This window comes from Pan paniscus, chromosome 12 (assembly GCF_029289425.2).
Source record: "Pan paniscus chromosome 12, NHGRI_mPanPan1-v2.0_pri, whole genome shotgun sequence".
NCBI classification, from domain to species: domain Eukaryota; kingdom Metazoa; phylum Chordata; class Mammalia; order Primates; family Hominidae; genus Pan; species Pan paniscus.
Genome location: NC_073261.2, coordinates 62,250,377 through 62,278,302, shown reverse-complemented (window position 1 = coordinate 62,278,302; position 27,926 = coordinate 62,250,377). Strand labels below are relative to the sequence as shown.

The window sequence follows — 27,926 nt, the reverse complement described above, 5'->3', positions numbered from 1 at the left end:
ATTCCATAACAAAACCTGAGGTCCTGCCATTCTTTGGACCAACATACCAACTCTCTTAACTTTGGAAGTATATTTCCTGCTTAACCCTAGGGAAACCAAGATATCAATAGTCCTTATATCATCATTACCATCTTAATGATTAAAAACAGAGCACTGAGAGTATAAAAATTCCTTATGTCTTTAAAGATCTGTGTTTATATCAAATAATCTCTTGAGGAAATATTTTTTTTCTTAAAAAGTTCTAAAAAGACATTAAAGATAAAATCTCCATATTTTCTAAGTATTATAATGAGCTGGCCAGGTGCCATGGCCCACGCCTGTAATCCCAGCACTTTGGAAGGGCAAGGCAGGTGGATCACCTGAGGTCAGGAGTTCGAGACCAGCCTGGCCAACATGGAGAAACCCCGTCTCTACTAAAAATATAAAATTAGCCAGGCGTGGTGGCACATGCCTGTAATCCCAGCTACTTGGGAGGCTGAGGCAGGAGAATAGCTTGAACCCGGGAGGCGGAGGTTGCGGTGAGCCGAGATCAAGCCATGGCACTCCAGCCTGGACAACAAGAGCAAAACTCCGTCTTCAAAAAAAAAAAAAAAAAAAGAGTATTATAATGACCTATTTTTATAATGGGACAAATAATCGTATTCATAAAGAAAAAAGGGTTAGAATAAAATTTCTAAGCTTTTCTTTTCAAAACTACATTTTTTAAAAAGACAACTTTCTTTTTGCTTCTCATATATGCTTTATTTACAATGATGTTTAATTAATAACATCATGGAGGCCAGTCAAATACAAAAACAAAACATAACCAAAACCTGAAGTAGTGTTCTTCGTGGGAATCAAAGTTACCAAACTTTGGCAAATGAACCTGAATCTCAATGACTTTCCCCTACTCTTCCATATCCTGCTTGGCTTACAAAAGTCTTAAACTTCCTTATTTTCCTCTACGATGTCTGAACCTCTAGCAATTACCTCAGTTGAGCTCAGGGAAAATGATAAACTTTCAGTACTCTGAAACTTAAAAAAAAAAAAAAAAAAAAACTCCAGGAAAAAAACCGAACAAAACAAAGTGTACTTACCTCACAATTTCTAGGCCTTTTCAGATGTCTCTTTTCTTACGGACCTATTTTTCTTATTAGGTTTTTGTTTCACCCTTGGACACACTGACCTCTGAGAACGTCCTGCTTCTTTAATGATCTCTGAATACTTCCAAGAAGGCAATCAGGACTCATTCGTCACAGTCCCTTTACCTCTAGCCACACCCTCAGCAGGTGCATAAATTATTTCTTCCTTTAGTTCCACTCCACTGGTGACTCTTAGGTCACGTTCCTCCATCCCACAATGCAAATTCACGCAGATGGCATTTGCTATTCTACAGTAAATTTGTATTGAATATCGACACATGCCCAGTTTTTTACTTGTCAAATCCATCTAACTCCAATCCTTTTGAGAAAATGTACATTAGGCCTAAGATTTTTCAACAAGGTTTAAGAAGAAAAATAATCACTGTATTACTGTATTATATAATTACATTTTAAAGCTGGAAAGAACCTTAAAGAATATACTGTGCAATTTGTTCAATTTTCCTTCCAATTTCATTTTATAATAGATGAGAAAAATCTATATTCAGAGAGGGTAAGTTATTTGATGACAGTCATAGGGCTAAGTAGTGCAGCTAGCTAACTGATCTTGGGACTCCTATGTTGGCGTCTGTTTCATTAATTTTGGAGGCAATACCACAAGCACTAAAGAACAGAGCAGTCAGCCAATAAGTAACTCCTACCTTGTACTGTGTATTATTACAGGAGATGGCCAAGTGTTCAACTTTAGCTCCACTCTTTTCTATATGTTGTTATAATTTTATATCACAAAGAAAAAGCTGAAAATCAGACAAAAATTTAATGAAAGGCATACCATGGAGATTTGTTTCTTTTTGCTCACCAGATAGAGCACTGCCTCCCTAAATTGGCTGTTCATACTCCCACTTTGTGGGCTGTGTTTACCTGGCAGTCTCTTTAAACGAACAAAAGAAAGCTAGGTATCAAAAGTACTGCCATAGGTAACCCACATAATGGGAAAAATTATTTGCAAATCATGTATCTGATAAAGGACTTATATCTAGAATACCTAAAAAGGTCTCATAACTCAATAAAATATAAATGAAATTAAAATTTGGTAAAAGATCCATTTATTTCTCCAAAGAAGATATACAAATAGCCAATATGTACATAAAAAGATGCTCATTAGCCATTAGGGAAATACAAATCAGAACCCACAATGACCACTTCAAACCCATGGCTATTATCAAAAAGTCAGATAATGACAAATATTGGTAAGGATGTGGAAAAGCTGGAGTCCTCAATCATGGCTAGTGGGAAAGTAAAATGGTGTAGTTACTTTGGAAAACAGTCTGGCAGTTCCTCCAGATTAAACATTAAGTTCTCATGTGACTCAGGAATTCAATTCCTAGGTATATACCCAGGAGAAATGGAGACCTATGTCCACACACAAACTGTGCATTAATGTTCACAGCAGCAATATTCATAATAGGCCCAAAGTAGAAACAACCCAAATGTCCATCAACAGTCGGATAAACAAAATGTGGTATATCCATATAATGGAATATTATTTTGCAATAAAAAGGAATGAATTACTGATATATACTACAACATGGATGAACCTGGAAAACATTCTGCTATGTGAAAGAAGTCAGTCACAAAGGATCACACATTGTTTGATTCCATTTACATGAAATGTCCAGAAAAGGCAAATCCAGAGACAGAAAGAAAGTAGATTAGTGGTTGCCTGGGAGGGGAAAGAAAGGGGAGAAAATAGGAAATTGGGGAATGATAGCTAAAGGCTATGACATGAGATTCGTTTTTCGGGTGAAAATGTTCTAAAATTGATGGTGCTGCACAGCTCTGAGACTATACTAAAAACCACTGAAGTGTACCCTTTAAGTGTTTACATAAATGGTATAAAAATTATACCTCAATAAAGCGAAGCAAGCAAGCAAGCAAATAAAGCTCTAGCACATTAAAAACAAAAGCCTGCTATAGACTCAAGGTTCACTGGAAGCTGGCACATACCTCTGGAATTCAAATATATTACTGATCTTATGCAACTTTATAACCTACATAAATTTTAAAAATTCTAGATACTGTTAACTCCTACTTCTTGGCCAGAGAAACTGAGGGAAACTAATCATTTGAACATTCTACAAGATAAATTTTCACAAGCAAAACTGAAAGCTTTCCCAAATGAAGTGCTTTTTGTACCAGAAATTATGAAATTGACACTTAGGTTTGGAATTTTAAATCTCATAATCTGTTTCAGACTAGCTTTAATCATAAACATGTGCTTTTTTGTTTATGTTTTTGCTGATAATCTTGCATCATGTTCAATGAGTGTTCTCTCTGACATCAACCACCAACTCTCCAATTCTGACACCAACTGGGCATCCAACAAATCAATTCAGTTCTGACACTATTATCTACCTGTAGTGTCAGATCTCACAAGTTAAAGGGCTCATGCCACAAGACTCCCCTAAGTTCAGATGCCAATCAAAGTCCCAAACCACCTGACTTCTGACCAACTAGCTATAAATCGGGGGTTCCCACAACCCCCTCCTCAGGTTCCATAATTTACTGGTACAGCTCACAGAAGAACAAGAAAACACTTCTTTTATGTTTACTGGTTTATTAAAAAGAATGCAACCCAGGAACAGCCAAATGGAAGAGATGCACAGGGCAAGGTATGTGGGGGTGGGGGCGGGGGTGCGGGGAGGGTAGAGCAGTGGAGCTTCCATGCCCTGTCCAGGAATGCCACCCTCCCAGCAACTTGATGTGTTCACCAACCCAAAAACTCAATCTCCAGGCCTCTGTCCCTTTCCCAGAGGTCACTGGGTGAGACAAAAGTCCCAACTCTCTTAATTTCTTGGTCCTTCTGGCGACCAGCCCCATCCTGATGCCATCTCAGGGCCCCACCCTAAGTTACCTATTATGATCAGAAAGGGGGTTGTTATAAATAATAAAAGACATCCTATCACTCAAAAAAATTCTCAGCATTATAGGAACTCTGTGCCAGGAAGACAGCGTGGTAGAAAGACCAAATAGATTTTTGTATTACACCACAGCAACAATATCGTAGTAAGCTGAATATTCAAATACACAGCTCAATATAATCCCATGACCAATAAGTTTCACTTGATTCCTCTGAGGACAAAGACATTACCAAACCAACAGATTTGGTATTTAATCCAATGCCTGGTATTTAATATAAATACCCAATGTTTTAATTAATTACCTAGCCTGTCCCTCTAGCTAGCTAATAGTTCTATTTGGTTAAACAGCTAGAAGTCAAAATCTTCTAATAACTAATATACCTAGGTTACCAGATGATGATATCCCTTCACCACAGAAGTACCTAGATTAGTACAGGTTGAACAACCCTAATCTGAAACCGCAAAATGCTCCAAAACCTGAAATTTTTGAGCAACACGACATCTTAAGTGGAAAATTCCACATGTAAGTACTTAACACAAACTTTCATGCACAAAATTAATAAAAATATTGTATAAAATTGTCTTCAAGCTATTTGTATAAGGTGTATATGAAACATAAATGAATTTTATGGGTCCCATCCCAAAGATATCTCATAATATATATGCAAGTATTCCAAAATCCAAAACACTTCCGGTCCCAAGGATCTGGTTAAGGGATATATTCAACCTATACTCTCCATAAAATGCTAATTAATGATTTCTTCTGTTAATAACCATTGTGAGCTTTCTTTGCAGTTTAATTTGCTTTGATGTTGCAGCAGTTCTTAAACCAAGGGCTGTGGTCTCCCTATTTTTTTTTTTGAGATGGAGTCTCACTCTGCTGCCAGGCTGGAGTGCAGTCACACGATCACGGATCACTGCAACCTCTGCCTCCCGGGTTCAACCGATTCTCCTGCCTCAGCCTCCCAAGTAGCTGGGACTACAGGCACACACCACCACGTCCAGCTAATTTTTGTATTTTTAGTAGAGATGGGGTTTCATCATGTTGGCCAGGATGGTCACGATCTCTTGACCTCGTGATCTGCTTGCCTTGGCCTCCCAAAGTGCTGGGATTACAGGCATGAGCCACTGTGCCCAGCGGGTCTCCCTACTTTTAATTTAGTGCATCTAGAGTCACCAACAACACAATTACTAACCCAACAAATATTACTGAGCATTCACTATAAGGTCAGAAGTTATGGGAGTATTCAAACTAATGCAAAAGGTATGCCTCCCTATACCAAACATTTGTTTACTTATGTTTACTAAAAAAGGATGTAAATTAAATCAGTATAGAACAGATATCATATTAATGCAAAAGACCATAAATACTGTAAGACTTCAAAGAAAAGTGTTATTACTTAGGAGGAAGAGGAACAAGAGGAAGCTTCATAGCAGAGGTATTCAATTTGGACCTTGAGAGACAGACCAGACTTTGATAAGTGAAAAAAAAAACCCAGTTTAGGTGGAAGAAACAATCGCATGAAGATAAAAAAGACAAGGGGTAAAAAGTATATTGTGTTCTCAGGAAAGGGTAAGTCAGTAGGTTCCCTGGAGTTTGGTTAGGAGATAAATAAAAAGTAAGTTTGTGGAAATCAGGAACCATGGCTTTGTAAGCTCAGTGACTGTTAGGAAGTGCTGAATCAATGTTTAATAGCTGAGTGAGATGCATCTGGAAAGGTAAAGAAGCACCTGTAATAGTGGGCCTTAAGAATCAGGATAGAGACTGAACTTTATCCTAGAGTTAATGAAAACCCTTTAAACTTAGGTTTCAGAAAGGGGAAGAAAACACCCATGTATATTGTAGGTACTAGGAACTTCCATATGTTAATCTTTACAATTGTCCTATGACAAATGAGGAAATTAGACTAAATAATTTGTTCAAGGTCATTTAGAAACTAAGTGGCTAGAGCTGGGATCTAAATCTAAGCATGCGTTCTTTCTACCATTCCATACTGCATGAATAGATAAATAAACCAACCAGTGCCAGATGTCTGGAAACAATGTTTAGGAAAAAATAATGTACTATATCAATTTAAATTTTTAGTCTGTTTATTATTACATTATGGTAACTTACTTTTTTTGACAAATTTGAGGGGAATATTGAAATAGTCTGACCCAAAACATAGGCTGTATAGCACACATAAAATTCACTTTTGCAACTCTTGGGAAATCATCTCAAATAGAGACACCTTTCAGAACAGATTAACTGATAGATGAGAGGTCAATCTAATGGTGGAGAGAGAAAGATGTGCCATATATATTAAGACAAGACAGATTAGGAAAGCTATAAATTGAAAGCCACAAAAGACACACACAGCCTGGTTGTCTTTCTAGTTACTGATTCTCATTTGTCTTGGTAATTTTTTATTGTTTATTTGTGAAAATCTATGTTGATGAATATAGGAGGCTCATGCGGGCTCCCTCAGTATTTGCATATATTACGGCTTAATTTCTCCCAGGAGAAAGGCTCTTTCCCTAAGAAAGGCAGGATCCTTGGAATCACCAAAGATGAGTTTGCACCCTTCCTTTTTCTCTGGGTAAATGGATCAAGAACAGATCAGTAATGTGGCTCTTTCCTCAAGTAAAATGAGTTGCATGAAAATGTCTGGAATGCAATTATGTTAAAGAAGTAAGAAACTGTATATAAAGCTGGAGGATGCTTATTAAACTATGTAAAACTAGCCTGGACAAAATTAATCAGAAGGAATCTCTGTAGATGTTAGATATGGTCTTCCTATTTTTACATATTGAGAACAAGGACAAATTAGATCAAGTATGAGTTTACTTAGAGATGGGGGGAGTAGGAGAAGGTGGACTGGAACAAACCCCCCAAAATTATTCAATTATGATTTTTAATATCTGTGTACCAAAATATAAAACCTTACTTGAAAAAATTCAGTTTGCTGTAAACAAAAAACAAAAAGTATGACAATTATTAACTCTTTACATCTGTATAGTAAAGAAAAATCTCTTTATACTCTTAGAAAGATGGATAGACTACCAAGACCAGAGAAAAGATTCCCTTAACGCCTATTAATTTGTAAAAGTCCAGGTTGTTAAATAACACTTGTGCTGATATTTATTAAACAACAACAACAACAAAATAAAGGAGAATGAAAGCACAAGACCTGTTAAATTCCAAGCCATTAAGAGTTTATTTGAGGCCGAGCAAGGTGGCTCACACCTGTAATCCCAGCACTTTGGGAGGCCCAGGCAGGAGGACTGCTTGAGCACAGGAGTTTGAGGCCAGCCTGGGCAACAGAGTGAGTCCTTGTCTCTACAAAAAATGTAAAGTTTCAGACAGGCATGATTCTGTATGAAATTTGTTGGGATACCATGCTTTAGTAGATCATAACATCACAGTTATGTTTTTCAAACAATGTCGAGTGAGGTTTTCTTGTTTTTTAAGTTTATTTTATTTTTCCTCACACTATCAGGGAGAAGAGTAAGGTTTTTAACATTGATGAATATGGCTTGAATTTGAAGTGGATGTCTTCTGGGAACTTTTGTTATGTTAAAAAATATATTCATTTAATGCTGTTTTAACTTTTTCCCCAACCCTCTATTACCAACAAGACCTTGACTGTGACAACTGCAATTTTGCTAACTATAATTCTTTTCTATGTTGTCAAAGGATTATTGTACTTGAAATTGGAACTAACTTGGAAAATCTAGGTGGTTGTCTCAGCTGACCCCTGAAAGTTGAAATTTAGCTCCCCTTTAACCACACTGTTAGGACTGACCACTAGACAGGACTATCTTTTTTCCTTTTTTCAAATCAACTCTCCACCTTAGTTTATCTATTCTTTTTCCAATCAACCATCTCAGATAAAAACAGGCTCCTCCCGTTCATATAATTTAGTCTAAGTCCTTCTTTCTGAAAAGAAGGAATTCTGCTAAATCAAGTTCCCTTTCAGGCAATTTCAGCTCTGGCCAACATTTAGTAGATTAAAAAAAAATATCAACCAGTTTTCTTCACACCCAAAACTGAGAACCTATTTGTATCAAAACTGAGATTCGAAGGTGTGTACAGGGGTAAGGAGCAGTGGTATAGTTTTAAAGCCTAGAAAAATAATTCTGCTTTGCACCCTGATATTTCTAAAATTCAGGTTAGTTCAGTAAACATTTATGGAGTGCCTATTATGGTTCAGATTCTGTGCTAGGAGACTAATATGAAATGTTCCTATCTTAAAAGGAGCTAATGGAATTAGAAATAACACTTTTACCCTCTAGAATTTTTCAAGATTTTCTATTTTCAATCATGTAATAATAATAATAGTATTAAAAGTAAATAAAGCTACACATGATATATTTTTCTCCTTTTGAACTAAGTGATTAGAATTGCAAATGTACTTCTTAAATATACTATATACATCTTAATTGCCACAAACATTTCTTTCTCCTCACATCCCACCCCCAAAGCAGATTCTTTTCTTATAGTAGCCCAAAAATCCCTAAAATTTACATTTCTAACTAGAGTTACAGACTGAGTCAGACTAATGTGACATCCATAAGGTTTTTTAAAAATTCTTATTTTGCTTCTACTGTTATCTTTGTCCTAATTATGCCATCCGCCTTTATTGGCATTTACTGCGGAGTATATGATAAGTTTAAATTTCTACACACATCTATGAATTTCATGCAGATTTAAATTCTCAGCAAGGATCTCCTCTATTAATATTTTCACATAGTAACATTTGTCAAACTCTTGGGTTTTATGTAAGTTAACATGATTATTTTTTCACTATAGAAATTCAAATGAGATCCTAATTAACACATTGCTCCTTCTTTGAAGACCTTGACACAGACACAAAATTGCTGATATTTGGATCTATAAGTTTGATGAGTTTTTTGTTGCTGTTCTGTTTTACCTTTCACCATGGAAAATTTGGTCTATCACCATCACAATGTTTACTGAGCCAACTATCTACAAGGACAAATAGCAAAGCTTCTTATTCATTCCAGCTAAATCAATTAGGCTATTCATACACTTACTGACCATTTGCCAAAGTGCCACCCTTTTTTGGTATCAATAAAAAGCAATCTTATAATAAAGGTTTATTTTGTTTTGAAAAAAAGCCAGGGTTCTCAAATTCACTGTATTACTTTGCAACTCTTGCTTCCCTTGCCTTCAACATTGTGTGGGTGGAGGAAAGAAACCAACATATTCAGAACAAAATGTGAAGTCAAGGGAAATTTTTAGACAGCAATAAGTTGTGAAAATCACTTAAACTTACTGTCAGAACAATCTTTTGTATAGAAACATAAAGGGAGGCATTTTAATATACCCCTGGCATTCAATGAAAAAATACGAGGCTCAGAATACCATAAACCCAGATACTGTATTTGTTTAAACTAATTGGGCTTTTTTATATATAACTCAGTAAACTGCAATTACAACCATATTCAAACAAGTTTTGTCTAATTCCTCTTCTTAATACCTTTTCAAAAAGAGGACTTTATTTAAAAAACAAATTCTTAATAATTCATGAGATATATTATTTCTTTTTTTGTGATTATGAAATGTTCTTCAGTACATATTTAGGCTATTTATAAGTTTTCTAAGACCATTCTTTTAAAGTCACACTGTATCTTCAAAAGCCCACTTTAAACAAACCCTCCTATTATTTATAAAACACACTAAGACTTACGTAAACACCAAACAAATAAATACATTGCTGATTCTAGAATATGTATAATAGAATATAGTCTACAATTGCTTGTATTGATGATCCACATAAAGTCACAGGAATTTCTTAAATGATAGAAGATTAAAGTAGCACTTTTTAAGGCAATGTATGTACTATTAAGTTTTCATGCAAATCACTGATTACCTCTCCAGAGACACAATGTAATTTTTGTTAGAAATGATTTTCAACTCTAGTATATACTACGAAAAATTATTGTGGTGGCTGCAGTAGAAAGCTTCTCATTTGATGTGTCCCAATAAGCTATGTGACTTTTGATTTTGAAATTTTGAATCATGTGTCTTTTGAATCCACCATAATTCCAGATTCTTCCCAACTTTCCCCCCCAATTTAAAGTGACATGGTTGTTACTCTCTATATCACATATATCAAAAAAAGAATTTCTTTTGAGATAGGGTCTGGCTGTATTGCCCGGGCTAGTCTGAAACTCCTGGGTTACTCCCATTTTAGCCACTCGAGTAGCTGGGACTACAGGCATATGCCACTATGCTACGTTCATATATCAGACATTTTTGAAAAAAATGAAACTGAATATGTAATAAATACTCAGCAAACAAGTGTTGTTAACGTTATCACTATTCACCTGTAAAAAATTCTAATAGTATTTCAAGGCCCATTTGATGTTCTTTTCCCAGTCTGAAAGTTTTTCCTTATTCCCTAAACTGGGTATAATCTTTTTTGAGCTCCCATAGTTTATCTGCAATTCTTTTATGGGCCTTATCCAGTTTTATATTATAGTTACATATGACCCTGTGCTATCTTCTATTAAAGCTGAACACTCCTCCAAGGGAGAAACTGTCTTGCTCATTTTGCAGCACTTAATATTGAAGAAATAAGGGAAAGACATTAAAAAGTTTGCTAAATTAGATCTTACGAAATCTTCATTTTAATTTGGTGCATAAAAAAGCATACATATTTCTATAAAATTTATTCAAGAAATTTTGAAGAAAAAAATAAAATTTCCTAGAGACTATAGAATGTTAAAGCCTTTTGGGAACAGATGTGCTCATTCATATACACAGTAATATAACACAGGAAATAGAAGAATCTATCTAAATGATATTAGAAGCCATAATGTATTATTTTTTATTTCATTTCATATTTTGGGTGTTAAAAAGGAAGAGTAAAACACAATGGGTAACTTATTTTCCTTTTTGGTAAGAACTGGGTTTTCATTTTCAGACTAAAATCAGTTCTAGAAATCAACACATAAAGACTCTGTTGTTACTGCCCTTCATAACCCTTTACTCCTATCTCTCCCTGAGGCCCTGAGTACCTAGGAGAGAACCTTCGTTTTCATGGTTCTTTATGAATTTCTTGGTCCAAAAGCACAGTTTGCTTAAGACATTAAAAAACTAGCTATCAACAAATTTCATTACTAAAGCTAATAGGAAAATTAATAATAAGATATTATATTAAATTTGTTAAAGTAGTGCCAAATTTTAAATTTTGATATATTCTTAAAGCTCTCAGGGGTCAAAAAGTTCTAGCAATTCATATATATATATACACATATATATATACACACATAGGTTCAGGTCAATGCCCTGGGGGTAGGGACCTCTGACTTATAATACCTAATAAAATGTAAGTGCTATGAAAATAGTTGTTATACTGTACTTTTTAGTTGTATTTATTGTTGTATTGTTATTTTTTATTATATTTGTTTTCCAAATATTTTTGATCCATGCTTGGTTCAATCCTCAGATGCAGATTCCATGGATACAGAAGGCCAACTGTACTCGAGAAACAAAGGCAGAAACGACAGGATCCTAACCGGCATGTAGAGAGTGAAATAGTAATCTCTCTCTTTTTTTTTTTTTTAATTGAGACGGAGTCTCACTCCATTGCCCAGGCTAGAGTGCAGTGGTGCCATCTCGGCTCACTGCAACCTCCACCTCCCGGGTTCAAGCAATTCTCCTGCCTCGGCCTCAGGAGTAGCTCAGATTACAGGCACACACCACCACGCCCAACTAATGTTTGTATTTTTAGTAGAGATGGGGTTTCACCATGTTGGCCAGGCTGGTCTCGAACTCCTGACCTCAAATGATCCACCCACCTTGGCCTCCCAAAGTGCTGGGGTTACAGGCATGAGCCACTGCGCCCAGCCAGAAACAGTAATCTCTACCAGTATTGAGGGAGGCAGAACAGATATGGAAAGAAAACAGAGGTCTTTTTCACTATGGTAAGTTTGAAGAATTTTAGTTAATATGTCTAATAAGCAGTTGAAAATTTAAATTGGCTCACAGAGAAAGGTACTGAATTGGCAACAGATCTTTCCCCCTCCTTTTTCTCTTTCCACTAGACCAAGTCAGGATGCCAGTAGAAATAATAAAAATAGCTTCCAATTCTTGAGTACCTACTTTATGCTTGACATCGTGCTGAGAACTTTATATATTATCTCTATTCCTTTCAACAACCTTACCAGGAAGATACAGGTTGAGCATCCCTAATCTGAAAATCTGAAATCCAAAATGCTACAACACCTGAAACTTTTCAAGTGCTAACATGACTCTCAAAGGAAATGCTCTTCCAAGTATAATGCAAATATTCCACGATCTGAAAAAATCTGAAATCCAAAACACTTTTTGCCCCAAGCATTTTGGATAAGGGATTTAATAAGTCCCGGTGAGGCTTGTTCTCAGAACCTTGAGATTAAGTAAACTGAGTCAACTGTCCAAGGCAAAAGAGCTACCAATTAGTGGGGGAGGCATCTGAATAAAGTTTTCTTCTTATTAAAGACTCTATTATACTACCTTAGCTTTAACTTGAATGACCACCTATGTCAAGTTCATTCTGGAAAGGGAAAAACAACAAAATTAATGGAGCTCTCAGACTGAGAAAATAGGGAATAAGTCTAGGAATATGTGGTTTCAAAAAGTACAAATTTAATAGTGATACGAAAGAGCTGGAGAAAAAGAAGTGGAGTTATAGTTTAAAGACCCTTTAAACCAGAAGGAGCCTTGGAAATGGCATAGTACTTTTATAAGTAAAAGTGTGGTCCATGGCCTATAGCAGTAGCACACCCAGAAGCCTGCTAAAAATGAAGAATCTCAAGCCCCAGCCATACTTACTGAATTAGCATATGCATTATAATATGATCCTTAGGTAATTTGTATAATACATTAATGAAAAACACTGGTCTGATACCATTACAATAGATGAAGACACTAACCAGGTTAAAAAAACAGTTTGCAAAGCTAGAACTCAGGCCTCTTTATTTCTCGGTCTAGGATTCCTATGTCTTCATCATGTGCCCTCCAGACAAATACATCACTTCGAATTTCACTAACCTGAGGTCTGTGCCATAAACATTTAGAACTTAAAATGAGTTTCCATCAAATTAGCACTAAACATTTTTATGTTACCATTTCATTTGGAATTTTAAGTACCCCCATGAGTTTTCTTCAATCATTTGTTTTAACATCACTAAATGAAACATAAACATGCTATCCCTGACTACAAAGAATTCTTAAGCTCATATAGTAAGTTTCAACCCTGAGCACTCAATGTGAAGAGACAGTATAGATAGAAGAGAGAGACTTTCTATAGGCAAATTATTTAAAGTCATAGAATCCTGGAGCTGGAAGAGACCCAATATAGCTGAGATGACAAAGAGATTTCATCAGAATGGCAATTATATATATAGTTTCTGACAGTGCTGTATAAAAAAGTTACCTGAAACTGGTTTGGGATACAGATACCGATACAGATACAGCTACTAGCTGTACCTGCCATGGGTTGGTTCCAAAGAGGGTGTGAGTGATGGAGTTACTGACCTTGTAAAGATAAGGAAACTCAAGCTCAAAGAGGTTAAATGAAATATATAAGGTCACATATTGAGAAGATAAACCAGAACTCCAGGTCCCCTAACTTCTGATATAGTGGTTTTTATCCTGTATCATATTGCCTCTCCTATTTACTCAATAAAAAATACAAAATCCTTTTCATGTAATAGATAATAAAAACCAAACCAATTAGAAATTAACTGGGAATAAACACCTCAGATGGTTTTATGGGCATTATAGGATTTATAATCCTATAATAAGGACATACATGGAAGTACGTTAAAAGATTTAAAATGAAGCCCACAACCTATAGATTGTATCATTGTGATCAATGAATGATCTCTGACTCAGACTGCTTTCTAACATTCTTACTTCATGTAGAGTTTTTCCATATGACAATTCTTCTTTAGAGTTTATCCATGATGACTCAGGGTACCTAGATGGTATGAAGGAGCCTTCAATTTAAGGAGTAGGAGGAAAATGAGGGGGCCTACTGAATCATTAGCAGCCTACTCAGTTCTGAAACTCAGCAAATCCTTTTGGAAGCCATTTTAAAGTCAGCTTTAGGAGACAAATTCTGGCTAAAGCCTTAAAGACTGGTCCTTAAGAGCTGAACTATATGCAACTAAATCAACATGTTATTTCTAAAAGAGACACAACCAAAAGGCTTTAGCAAAATCTGATCTTCTTTTTGTTGAATAAATGTCAGTGATGAATTTTTAAAAATGTCTGCTCTCAATGAAGTTACAGATCTGCTCAAAGTTTAAGAGCCCCTCCTCAAAATTCATCCTAGTTCCTTTGGAGAACAGACAGGGCTAGTTCAGAAACTGAATCATCCTATTTTAAATGAAAGTAACAGTAAAGCAGTAAGTATATTTAAAAAGCTTTTTGATACATAAGGTATGTCTATAGGACCGGTTTCTAATTAGAAGCAGCCGCTACTTTACAAAAGATACGTATTTAACACATTTTCTCATGAATGATAAACTTAGTTTTGTAATTTGGATGTTTTGATCCTTTGATGGTAAATTTAAAGAATGACAGTGAGAACAATTCAAAGAAAAATCCATCATGTTAACTGTAGTCTAAATTAAAGCCAATCAGCTTTTAGTGCTTCCAGTACATGCAGTTCATTAAATCTGAAATAAACCCAGAGGAACATGAAGTACTATGGATAGTATCTGCCAAGAACCAGGAATTCAACATTAAAGTTTTGAAGAACCAACAAAGCACTTTCAATTGTTTTCACTTATTGTTAAAAAATAAAATTAAACTGTGCCTTCTAAAGATTAAGCCAAATGATATGTTGAGCACTACAATGAGTTACTAGAAAAATATCAGGGCCAGTCACTTCATAATTCATTCTTGTGGAAGGAAGAAGTTATAACCTTCTTTACCACATTACTTATCTTTTTATCTTTTCCTCTTGACTGAAAGAGATGCTCAACAGAAGTACAGTTTTCCCCTAAGGTCATATATGGTTAGTATTACAGTAATGATGAGGTCCCCAATTGTTTGACAATTTTAGAAAAGACAACAAACATCAAGAGCTGAAAATAGTTTTTGAAATTCCACTAGGCTGTTAATTTTACTATCAAACTTTGCTAGTTTAGGTATGTAGGTTCTGGATGGATGCAGGATTAACTCAGTGAGTTTGAGTTTAAACTCAAACTGTTTCCTACTGTTTCCTACATTATTGAGTTAAAAAAGTATTGCATCCTACAGGTGATGTAGTTATCTCTTAGTGTCTGATGAGAGATCTCCACCAAGGCACACACCAGAAATAGGCAAGGGAAGTTTAAAAAGATTAAGTATGGCACAAATAGGAAAAGTATTGTACTTGCCATCCACAGGTTACTACTTTATAACCTTAATTCATTCCAAGTCTACTTTATAAGTATAAAAATGGCAGACAAACATAGAAAACGCTGTTGAAGAGCAATAGGCATGACTAAAGCTGGCAAAGGATGATAAAGAGAGCTATTGGAAGAGTAATGAATAGATGAAAGTGAGACAGGCAGGAAATTACAAGTATCTTGCAATGCACAAGCTGAGAAGAATAACCTTGAACCTGTTGCTGTAAAAATCTACAAAGCTTAATAGATTGAATTTTCAAATAATCTCTCAATTATTGTTACTCATTATTATTTCCAAAATTAAGTATAGATTTTATCATGGTCATAAGGTTTAAGTCAACGTGAAATGTAAGATGCACTTTTGCAAAGCAATAACTTCTCTTCAAATGCAAGGTGTATTATTACTTCTATTCTCTACTTAATTTACACATCTGAGCCTTAGCTCATTAGGTCATAGACACGTAAGCACATCCAAGTTAAGAGAATTATCCATACTCATATTTACTATTTTGTGAGATCCAATTTTTTCCTTTCCTTCCTTCTCTTGCTGCCTTCCCTCTCTCTCTTCCGTCAGAAGTTATTCATTTATTCCACAAAAATGGAAATGAAAAACAGATTCATGATCTTACCAGCAAATCAACAGCCTGAATGAAAGCTTTCTAAAATAAGTTACACTTCAGTATGGTCATCATCATAGAAGTTCAAAGATCTTTATGAAAAACCACTGCCACTTTTTTTTTTTTTTTAGATGAATGAAAGGTTTTAAAAGACTTTCAGAGTTAATGGAAAGCCCAGGAATTAAATATGGGCTCAGATGTTCCATGTTAACAAACTAGTGTTTAAAATACGTTAAATAATCTAGTCTAGCAGCTCAGCCCTGATAATATGTGCAGTATATGGTAAGAAAGTCTGGCTCTCTATACATACACATGCATACATACATCTACACACACTAAAGGGACAAAAACTCTGAGTGAATTAAAGAACTAGATTCCTAACAATTTACTGAAAAATGTTTAAAATAGGAAGCTTTGTTAAAGTATTCCTTACACAGTTATATACTTATATTCTTAGTGGTCACTATGTAATTAACTACATAATAAAAGTTCATAAGTTCTACTTCATGGCATTACATTTTAAATGATTGGTTAAAAATACAAATGAGGCTGGGCGCGGCGGCTCACTCCTGTAATTCCAGCACTCTGGGAGGCTGAGGCAGTGGATCACGAGGTCAGGAGATCAAGCCCATCCTGGCCAACATGGTGAAACCCTGTCTCTACTAAAATACAAACATTTAGCTGGGCGTAGTGGTGTGCGCCTATAAACCCAGCTACTTGGGAGGCTGAGGCAGGGGAATCACTTGAACTCAGGAGGTGGAGGTTGCAGTGAGCCGAGATTGCGCCACTGCACTCCAACCTGGTGACAGAGCAAGGCTCTGTCTCAAAAACAAAACAAAACAAATGAAAACGTTGTGCTCCCCCACCATTGGACATAAATAACAAGAAAAAGAATGGCTTTCTTTACTCAATATTATCAGGAGAGTAAAAATCACTGAAATGTTTAGTTTCTCAGGTTGGAAAAACTGTACCTCTAAAGGATGAACTAGTATAGTAACTGTTCAAAATTAGTAATCCTACATGTATATTGTCCTGAGAGTAGATTTTTACAATCCATATTTATTGAGGTTTTTGGGGGCATTTAAACATTTAGATGAGATCCAATTTTTCCTATGCCTTTTTTAATAAAAACAGTTCTTATGGTAAATCAGAATGTTCTCAAAACAATCTAATCTGAGAAATGAAGCATGAATATAAGAAGACTTAAGAGCCAGATTCATCTCTTAACACTAACATGTGTTAGTCTTTTAGTTCCTTCCCCAAGTGTATGCCACAGCGACAAGACTTAAACAATTTCACTGTGTTTTAAATACCATCCCTTTAGTCTTGAATGCAGAATATAAATGAAATTTACCTGAAATGACTGTTTTGATACTTAGTATTAAGAATTGTATATGATCTTGTGTGTGTGTGTGTGCGCGCATTTTGTGAGACCTTAAAATATCCAAATTAGTATGGTGCCTTCCATACTAGTCACTCTCAGAGGTTATACCCTTATTCCAAATGATGCTACAATTATCCACAACATTATTAAAATTCCTTTTTAGTCTATGGGTGGATCTGACTTTTACAAACAATAACTGCCTTCTCAGACTGGATCTGATTTTTAGAAATAGCCTCAAGTTACTTCCCATTTTCTTTCTGTCAAGATCCTCTGTGAGTCATATCTGATAAATAACATGAAATATCACGTGGCCAATCACCCCTTTTTTCCTTAAAAACAAGGAGCAAATACAAAGTAATGAGCTATTTTCACGTGTGGCTCTTAAACTGGCTTAGACGACAAAAAAATTTTTTTTTTCTAAAAATATTGAGTAATGCTAGTATTGTTAAGTGTATAGCTTCCATGGTGACTACTCTAAAGTATAAGACTTATTTTAGATAAGTGTATAAAATATTTTTCCTTTAAAGATGGATAACCAGCCCTACACAATTTAGTCTTCTCTAACCTTCCTTTCCCATGCTGATGCTGATTTTATGTACTCACGCTCACCCTGATCTAGTTACGCTAGTTTTTTTTGTTTTGTTTTGTTTTGTTTTGTTTAGACAGGATCTGGGGTTATGCTGCTCAGACTGGTCTGGAACTCCTGGGCTCAAATGATCCTCCCACCTCAGCTTCTTGAGTAGCTGGCACTACAGGTGCAAGCCACTATGCCTGGCTCACACCCTTGTCTTCTTGTAGTTTCTTGCAGTTGTAGGCACGCTCCCATCTCAGGGCCACTGCACTTACTATTCCCTCTGTGTATAATGTCTTGCTCCAAGGAGACCTGCAAGGCTTGCTGTGCTACCTCCTTCAGGTCATTACTCACTTTAACTATTTATCATCTTCTCAATGAAGTCTTTTCTCACTACCCTTTAAAACTGCATCTTGGCCAGGTGCGGTGGCTCCCACCTGTAATCCCAGCACTTTGGGAGGCGGAGGTAGGTGATCACCTGAGGTCAGGAGTTTCAGACCAGTCCGGCCAACATGGTGAAACCCTGTCTCTACTAAAAATACAAAACTCTACTGGGCGTGGTGGCGTGTGCCTGTAATCCCAGTTACTCAGGAGGCTGAGGTAGGAGAACCACTTGAACCCAGGAAACGGAATTTGCAGTGACCTGAGATCGCCCCACTGCACTCCAGCCTGGGTGATGAGAGCAGAACTCCATCTCAAAAACAAAAAACAAGAAACAGAAAGCAAAAAACTGCATCCTCCTCCCAACCTCATACACATATCCCATTTATTCTCCCTTCCCCTTCCCTGCTTTATTTTCCTGTTTGTGTGTAAAACTGTTTATTAGGGGAAATTTCAAACATACACAAAAATAAAGAGGAAGTAAGAAACCTCATGTATCCATATAGCATCTACCTTCAGCAATTTTCAATATATGGCCAATCTTGTTTCATCTATGTTCCTCTCCCTTTCAATATTTTGAAGTAAAAACCCACACATCACATTTTAAGTTGTAAACACTTCATTATACATCTCTAAAAGAACACTTAAAAAGTACATTCTCACACCTGAAAAAATGGACAAATCCTTTTCATTAAATATCCAGAGTCTAAATTTCCCCAATTTTGAATAAATGTCTTTTTACAGTTAGTTTGCTCAAAGCAGGATAGAACTAAGCTTCATACATTGCATTTGGTGGATAAGCCTCTTAAGTCTCTTTTAATCTTATAGTTCTCCCTCCCTATTTCTTGCTATTAATTTTTTGAATAAATCAGGTCATTTTTCTTTTATTTATTTTTTAACTTCTATTGTTTTGAGGCAGGGTCTCGCTCTGTTGCCCAGGCTGGAGTGCAGTGGTGTAATCATGGTTCACTGCAGCCTCAATCTCCCAGGCTTAAGTGATCTTCCCACCTCAGCTTCCCGAGTAGTTGGGACCACGTCCAGTTAATTTTTTAAGAAACTTCTTTGTAGAGACAAGGTCTCACCACGTTGCCCAGGCTGGTCTTGAACTCCTGGACAAGAGGGATCTTCCCACCTCAGCCTCTCAAGGTGCTAGGATTACAGGTGTCAGCAACTGCGCCCAGCCATTTTTCTTAAAACGCAATGTATTTTATTTATTTTATGGTTTGTGTCTTATTATTAGAATGTAAACACCATGAAAGCAGAGATTTTAGTCTGTGAGGTATCAGCATCTAGACCTGTGACATGTAAACGGCATCAATAAACACTGAATGTATTTGGCATCCATGCCAAAAGTCCACCGCTCACCAACAGCAGAAATTGCTAATCACAGTACTCTTTCCTGCTAAGTTTGAACAAGGACTCCCAGTTTTCTAAACACAGCACTCTAGGCAGCCACCACTAAACAATCAGATTTGGTACCCCAAATGAAATTTATTTGCTGTCCCTGCTTTAGCCCCCTTCAAAAGTGTACTATCCCTAAAACAGATTTCATTGCACCTTGTATGTTGAAATTTTAGCATGATAAATTACTGACTGTGTTTCTTGTCAACTACATTTAAACATTTCTTAGCTTATTTTAGACAGCTTAGGGGAAAAAGAAAACTGTAGCCAAAAAAATAATAGAAAAAGAAACTGCAGAAGATGGTGGGAAACCGCGGGTATTACATATTTTTAGAATTAGCAACATCCCAAGAGGCTCATTATAAAATAAAAATTAGCAACAAATTTTCTGAAAAGGAAGTAAATTACATGTGTGTTGAATTAATTTTTTAAAAAACTACATGAAGATTAACTGGAGGATGAAGACAGATGTCAGGATTTTCCCATTTATAGGCATCAGCAACACATTCTGTTTTTCTGCAACTGGTATTTTGAGGTGTAAAGGTATTACAGGGGCGATACAAGAGTACTATGTAGAACTCCATTTCTCTGAAGTGGAGTTTATGTGCAAAAAGAATCTAAAACATCTAGTACAACATTCTGAAAAATTGTCAATTCTTCTTAAGAGTCATTTACAATTCATTTCTGTTAAACTACCAGATGAAGCTCTCTTTCTCTAGGCTTATTTCTGAAGGTAGCTAAGCTAATTGAAAGACTCCAATCAGATGTTTATGTTTTGATTACTTTTTTCTATCAAAAAAGAAAAAAATTAGAAATTCCCTGACATCCATTCAAGAAACATTGTGCTTTCTCTTTATTACCTGTAAATTCATTAAACAACAAAAAGTATTTAGGACCTACTAAACATAGTATGTTAGGCAGTTATTTTCAGCCTTTGAAGGAAAAATAGAAGTGATCTACTCAAGACAACATGCAAAAAAAAAAAAAAAAACCTAGGGGCAGAACTTGAAATCATATCCAGATCTTTCAATGACCAATAATTCTTGTCTTGAGGTTCCCACACATTAGTCTAGGGAAATATTCTATGGCACAGGTCACACTTAAAACTAAGAAAATATAATAAGCACTTCCCCTCCCCCACTACCACAAGTGTAAAAAAATCTCCAAGAACCCAAATCCCTTGAAAGAATGACTTCTATTTACTTTGCCTGTGTAATATATTCAGAGGGAATCTGGAAAAGATGGCTAGAAATCTATAAACAGAAAGTGCTAAGTGGAATTCACTGTTTATAGACTTCAACTAGAATTTTGTCCCTTATATATAAATGCTGCCAACAATCTTTACATTGTATTATTTAAAAACATCTTCATCAGGTTTTCTTCACTTTGCTGATTTTCTTCCTTTTCTCACTGGCTTTTACATCTGCTTTACTGTCCTCAAAGACATAAATGTAACTTTTGGAATAACATGTTTTTTTTTCCCCCCCAAAGGAGCTCCTAAAGCCACCTCAGTGCCATCATATATTAGTCATTATGAAATTTTAACATTTACAGCTAAATATATCTGTATAGTAAAATAATCCAAAAAGCCTTTCTAACCTAATAAATACTAGGATAGGTCTACATTGATGTATTATGGTAAAATGTGTATGTATATATTAGTTTTCAATTCTAAGTCTTTGGCTTAAAATCTTTATCAGCTATAGAAGCTTCTGCCTAAAAACATTAGTTGTCCACGAAGCATAATGACTATCTACAGTCCTTACCACCTGACCTACTAGAAAATCATAATAAATCATATTCTGAAATGATAGAACTCTTAAAATACAAAAGTGACATTCTGACAACCCAGAAGAGGCTGAACTTAAATCAAATGGAAACATCCTTTGGCTTCCCCTTTGAAACTTGCCTCAGTGGCATTTGGCAGTACTAGACTAACTTCCTACCCCGTACTTTTCAGTCATTTCCTTTAAGGGGTCTCAAAGAAATTATGAAACCTGCAAAGCCAGACTTTGCCAGTCAACACTAACTTCTGCCTGTGGATTCCAGTGACTGAGCCAAGACAGTGTTAGTAGCTTCCTTGAAGTACAAATGTTCCTGGTAAATCTGGCTTGAAAATACCACAGAAAAAGTTCAACATAACCAACTGTAAGAACATTTAAATGCCAATCTTAAGGAAAGGATGGATTCCCTCCCCCTACAAATTCCACTGAGGCAAATTTCCAGCTTACTTTTTAGAAGTAAATAAATACTACTAGTATTACATTACAGCACTTCTACCACGCTAATAAAAAGCTAGGTGATAGTTTCCTCTTTAAAACCTGTACATTCACTACATGAGACACTATAACCACTTCACTACATGAGACACTATAACCACTTCACTACATGCAACTTTCCATACATATAACTGTTCTACTTTCCAATTATTTATTTTAAACTCAAGATCTCTTTTAACATACTATAGAAAGGGAACAGGTTAGAAGGCTTTGGGGAAAAAAAATAAAATAACGAACATCTCACTTTCATTTTCTGATGCAACCACCAAAATCTAAAATGTAAGGACAACTATATAGTACAAAATTAAATTTAAGAGAATTTAGAGTAAGTGAAACTATTCACTATTACTACAGCTCTGATTATTATTTACCTGAGGAAAGAGCTAGTAGAAGTGATGCTTGATTTAAATTTTTGGTGCTTTCCAGTATGGTACCGAAGAAATAAAAACTCACAAAATAAATAAGGTCCTCAGAGTTAAAGATTTTTCTCCAGAAGAGGTTGTTGGTATAAATAAAAAAAATAAGGAATTCATATGCTGTATTTGTACAATAAGAACAATGTTTTGAGACATGTAAATCTTATCACTCAGAAAATATTTTGTTGGCTATAAAGAAAACGCATCGTAAACTGAAACAGAACTGAATAAAGTGAACCTTTACCACAATTAAAATATTTTAAATTCACCCTATTATGCAAACTGAATAATAAATTCATTTATCCTTAAGTGTAAGAGTAATACATATTCGACACAGTAAAGGACAATGCCATTTCTGAAACAAAAGATCATGTGCAATGAAAACAAAGTAACATTTTGCAGAGTAAGAAAAAGTAAAGAGCCTGTGAACTGAAACAGATGACCTTTTCTTATATATAAAGCTTCAGTTTTTAGCAGAACCAGCACCTTATGAATAAAGTTCTCAATAACATTTGTTGATATACTGTTTGATGACTAAACGACAGGAATATTGTTGGTGCTGTTAAAACCAAGGCACATTTCCTTGTGTGTAGTGATTAAAATCTGTTAAATGTACATTTTTTAAAAACCTCTGCCCTCTGTCCCCTTCTTGCTCTCTTGTCTCTAACAGACCTGCACGTACAAAAATAAAAGTAGATGGTGACGTGAGTTTATGATTTACATTAATTTCCCTACTCGGAGCATTTTTCACTAAGTCTTTAGAGGTTTTAAGATTCAAACACTATGTAAGAAGAATTATGGTTTGAACTACGTAACAATTACCTAGACATCTTTTGGACTTCAGTTAACCTGTAAGTAAAACGAGCATCTTTAACTTTTCCACGGGGCTTTGGAGAACGGGTTCTTCCTCATAAACGCTTTCATATCCTCAGACACGAGGCGCGGTAGAAGATCAAGCGTATCCATCAATTAGAGAGCTTTTCACGACCTCAGTTTACCCACTTAGGGAAACGGGCGTATTAACTTGTTTCCTAGGGGACCCGGGGGTGAAATTAATTAGCGTGTTTAAAATGCTCTGAGATCCAAAGATGAAAGGAAATGTGAAAGACGCGCAGAGATGATGACAACAATCGTAACAATAAAAAGAATGACTAACTTGAAGTCTGCATTATGTAAGGGAGGAAAAGAAGTTATCAGATCCGCACAAACAAAAGGGAAACCCACCGCCCCTTTTGTTTCTCCCATTACCCTCTCCTCCCCGCCACCCGCAGAGCTCCCCTCTCGCAGCCGGAGCGCGCGGCCAGCCAGGCGCGGGGCTCGGAGTTGGCCGCCGCGCGCCCCGCTCCCGGGCGGAGGGGGAGGCCGCGTAGGGCCGGTTCCTGACAAAGGCGCTTCCTCGAGCCAGGGCGCGGGATGGAGGCGCCGCAAACTCCGCTCCCCGCCGCCGCGGGGGCGCGCAGGCGGGCGGGGAGAGCCGGCTGGCTGGCCGCCGGGGAAGCCGCCGAGGAAGTTGCGCGCCCGCCCTCCCCGCGCCCCTCGGCTGCCCCGCCGCCATCCATCCCGCGGCGCCCCGCGGTCACACTTACCGGACAATTGCTGGTGGCCGGGATCCCAGAGCAGCCCCCGAGACCCGAGGCGAGAGGGTGAAGTGTTGTGCGCGGGGAGCGCGAGCAGACAGCCCGCCGTTCCGCCGCTGCCCTCCGCGCCAGCCAGCCGAGCCCAGCGAGGGGAAGTTGACCACGGAGCCGAGCGCTGAGGAGCCGCGGACGCAGGGAGAGGCGTTGGGGCTGCTTTGTGGTGCGCTCCCGGAGGGCTGGGGACCAATTGGACCGCACCGCGGGGCTGGCGCTGCTGCCGCTGCTGCTAGTGGAGGCGGCGGCGGCGCCCCCCGACGGTCCCTCCGCCTCACACCGCCTCTGGGTCACTGACACACACTCGCAGGGAGGGGAGGGGTCTAGTCGGGGGGCGGGGCCTGAGGGAGGGGACGCTGTAGGGCCACAGCGGAAGGCGGTGTCGCCGCACCGAGAAGGCTCTTGGGAATTGTAGTTCTCCGGTTGAAGAAAAAAGGGATTCATTGTTGTCCAGCACCCTACCAGGCTCGCTCTGCACTGAGCATGCTCGATGGCGAGGTTTGGGCCGCCCCCTCCCACCGTTACCATGGTCACCGACACACTTAGCGAACGTGTTCAGTGCTGCTGTTGGCTGAACAAGGACGGTCTTGTATTATAGTGTTGTTGGGGATCCAACCCTTAGACGGTCCTTCCTACTTTGCTCCACCTCCAACTCCTAGCCTTACCAGTCACAAGTACCCAGTGAGGTCTGACTTTCTCTCCGTATTTCAGTCTTCCCTGCTGCGTAATTTATCTTCCACAAACCCTAAATCACAAATACCTCTGTCCCTCACTTCCCTCAATTGAATCTTCTCTGGCTAAATTCAATTTTCTTTACCTAAGGCTTGTCGAAATGTAGTTGTTTCCAGTAATTGAACAATTAGGTTATAAAACTTAGGAATATCACCACTATCAAAGTCCCGTAATTAATTACTTTGCTCAGTTAGTCACATCTAACTTTAAGATTAGCAAAGGCAAAGTACAGAATTAAGAACCCTATATTTTACTTGATTACTATAAAAGAATCCGGGTTCGTTCATTTTAAGGCCTACAGTTTTTAAGACATACAAATTTCATAAAGTATACGTTCAAAAGACAAGTTGAAAATTGTTTATGTGTATTGGCCAACTTTAGTTTGGTAATAAGAGAAGTCTGAACCAAGGTATGAGTATGTTGTTGGGCTGGTCAGCTAAGTCTACACCCATCTTGGGCACCCAGGTGTGGATAGGTGGTAGGGAGGCGGGTGGAGAAAGGCAGGACACATTACTGGCTCTCCGGAGAGCTAAAGGCAACGCGTCCTGAGCGCTTTTGTTTTCCTTCTCCACCTACCTAGAACCCCACACCCTGGAAGAAAGAGATTAATGCTTAGGAATCACACACTTTTGGAGCAAGGCTTTCAGAGAGTCTCAAGATCAGAAATCCTTATATCTACAGACTATATAATTATACACTCATTCGAAAAATGCTTGTTGAGTGTCTACTTGTGCTAGGCACTGTTTTGAGCCCCAGAAATAGAGATACAAAAATGTAAAAGAAACATTCTTATTTTCAGAGTGCTTACTATGCAAAGGAGGAGACAGGTAAATAGACTTAATTTGAGAAGTACTACAATAGGAAAATGCACAGCTACCCACAGATGTGGGCAAAATCAGGAAATGCTTCAAAGATCACTTGAGATAACTAGGAATTAGCATGTTTGTGTATTTTGGTAGGGGAGGAGGAAGACAGAGGTGGGTGAGAGCATTGGGGGTGGTGTTGGGGAGAGCATCAAGCACAAATACCTAGAGGTGTGAGACCCAAACGTATTTTGGTTCAGCAAATAGTTGCATTGCTGGCAGTAGAATGGAGTTGGGGGAGTGGCAAGAGGAGACACTGAAAAAGGTAAGGGAGACAGCTTAGGTAATGAAGAATCTTGCACAATATGCTAAGGAACATGAACCTTTTCCTGGAAACAATGGGAAGCCACACAAGGATTGTAAGCAGATGAAATTTTGATAAGATAGGCATTTTAGAAAGATCACTCTATGGAGTGTGGTATGTATGGGACCTGTTACAGTATTACAGGGGAAAAAACCATGAGAGACTGAACTAAGGTAAGGCAGTGGCAGAAGAGAAAACTGAGGGTAATCAGACACTATTCAGGGGATAGAATATAGAACATAGTGACTAATTGCCTAGGTTTGGGGGTGAAGGGAAAAGTAAAGTTATGAATTATGATGCTTGTGGTTGAAAGCAGCAGAAAACCCAGCTCTAACTGGCTTAACCAATAAAGGAGATTTATTGAACCATCTAGCTAGGAAGTTCAGGAAAGAGGCAGTCTATAGGGATGACTGATTCAACAAATCAGAGATGTCATTAAAGGCACTTTTTTTTCCCTCATTTTAATTGCTTTTTCTTCTTTAGTATTAGCTTTATTGTCAAATGACGGTTGCCAACAACTTGTGTAGCTTTAAGTTTCGCTATTTAGGTCCAAGAAGAAATAAGAAAAAGATTCACTTTTGGAAGCTCTTTTGTAAAGGAAAGAAAACTCCTTTCTGAGAAGCCTCAATGATTTAGTCACATGTCCCTACATAAACCAACAATGGCTGCCAGGAGATGGCACAAGGATAATTATCTTAGGATGAAGACATGTGTGTACCCTTAGAGCCATAGAAGTCAGCTTCTACCAAAGCTGTGATGAGGAGGTGCAAATATCCCAGTGAAAATTGAGCTGATTACTCAGAAAAAGAAGCATGGAGTCTGAGAAGTGGACCACAGTGTCTACTGCAAGGAAGAAGCCAATGATGGGTCCCAGATTTTTGGATTGTGTGCTTATGAGCTAGTGATCAGTTATGTACATGACTCTTGTGCCCTGGAGACAGATTTGGGCAGCAGAAGATATAACTGGAATATACCATCATATAAATGGCTGTTGAAATTATGGCAATGGATGAGATCACCCATGGAGAGTATGCACAGCAGAAAAAGGAGTCAATAATAGCACCTTAAAGAACATCAGCACTTAAGGTGTAGGCAGGAAGATCGTGAAAATGCCTGGGAAGTAGCAAGAGAACTAGGACATACAAGGAAGCAGGAAAGTAATCTACAACCAGGAGGAGAGTCAGTCAACATAAAGTCACAAATGACAGAGATGATAGAATTAGCAGTCAACAATGTTGAAACAATTACAATAAGTATGCTCAGTATGCTGAAAGAGAGAAATCAAAGATATAAAAAATGAAATTTCTAGAAATTAAAATGACAATTTCTGAAATAATTTCACTGGATGGGATTAACACTCAGAGGCAGATTAGGCACAGAGCAAATTAGACACTCAGAAGAAAAGATTAGTGTACTTGAAGACATAGCAGTAGAAGCTAGCCAAAAGAAAGCACACAAAGAAAAAAAATGAAAAAATACCCCCCAAAACAGAGTCTCAGTGATCTATGGGATAATACCAAGTGCTCTTAATATTTGTGTAATTGGAGTTCCAGATGAGAGATGGGTCAGAGAGGTGACAGAAAAATTATTTGAAGTAATATAGCTGAAAATATTTTCACGTTTGATGAAAATTATAAACCCACAGATTGAAGAAGCTCAAGGACCCCTAAGCAGAGTAAACACACACTCCCAAAAACCACTGCAAAATACGTCACTATTAAATTGTTGAAAACCAATAATAAGAAAATATTAAAAGCAGCCAGAGGAAAAAGGCAAATTATGTATAGAGGAATAAACACAAAATATCAGCAGACCTTTTTTTTTTTTTTTTTTTGAGATGGAGTCTTGCTCTGTCGCCCAGGCTGAAGTGCAGTGGTGCGATCTCGGCTCACTGCAAGCTCCACCTCCCGGGTTCACGCCATTCTTCTGCCTCAGCCTCTGGAGTAGCTGGGA

General features: G+C 37.4%; 1 protein-coding gene across 2 annotated transcripts in view; it reads right to left on the bottom strand.

The window, feature by feature from the left end:
- The window catches only part of PELI1 (pellino E3 ubiquitin protein ligase 1), a 56,129-nt gene extending 28,456 nt beyond the window's left edge, over nt 1-27,673 (bottom strand). Inside the window, exons 1-2 of one of the 2 annotated variants that reach the window (XM_003830894.7) lie at nt 24,030-27,673; nt 23,266-23,474 (exon numbers count right to left, since the gene is read on the bottom strand). The gene's annotated coding sequence lies outside the window, so the exon portion shown is untranslated. The remainder of the gene's footprint in view (nt 1-23,265; nt 23,475-24,029) is intronic. The other variant, XM_034953266.3, reaches the window with a different exon arrangement.
- Nucleotides 27,674-27,926: the final 253 nt, after the last annotated feature.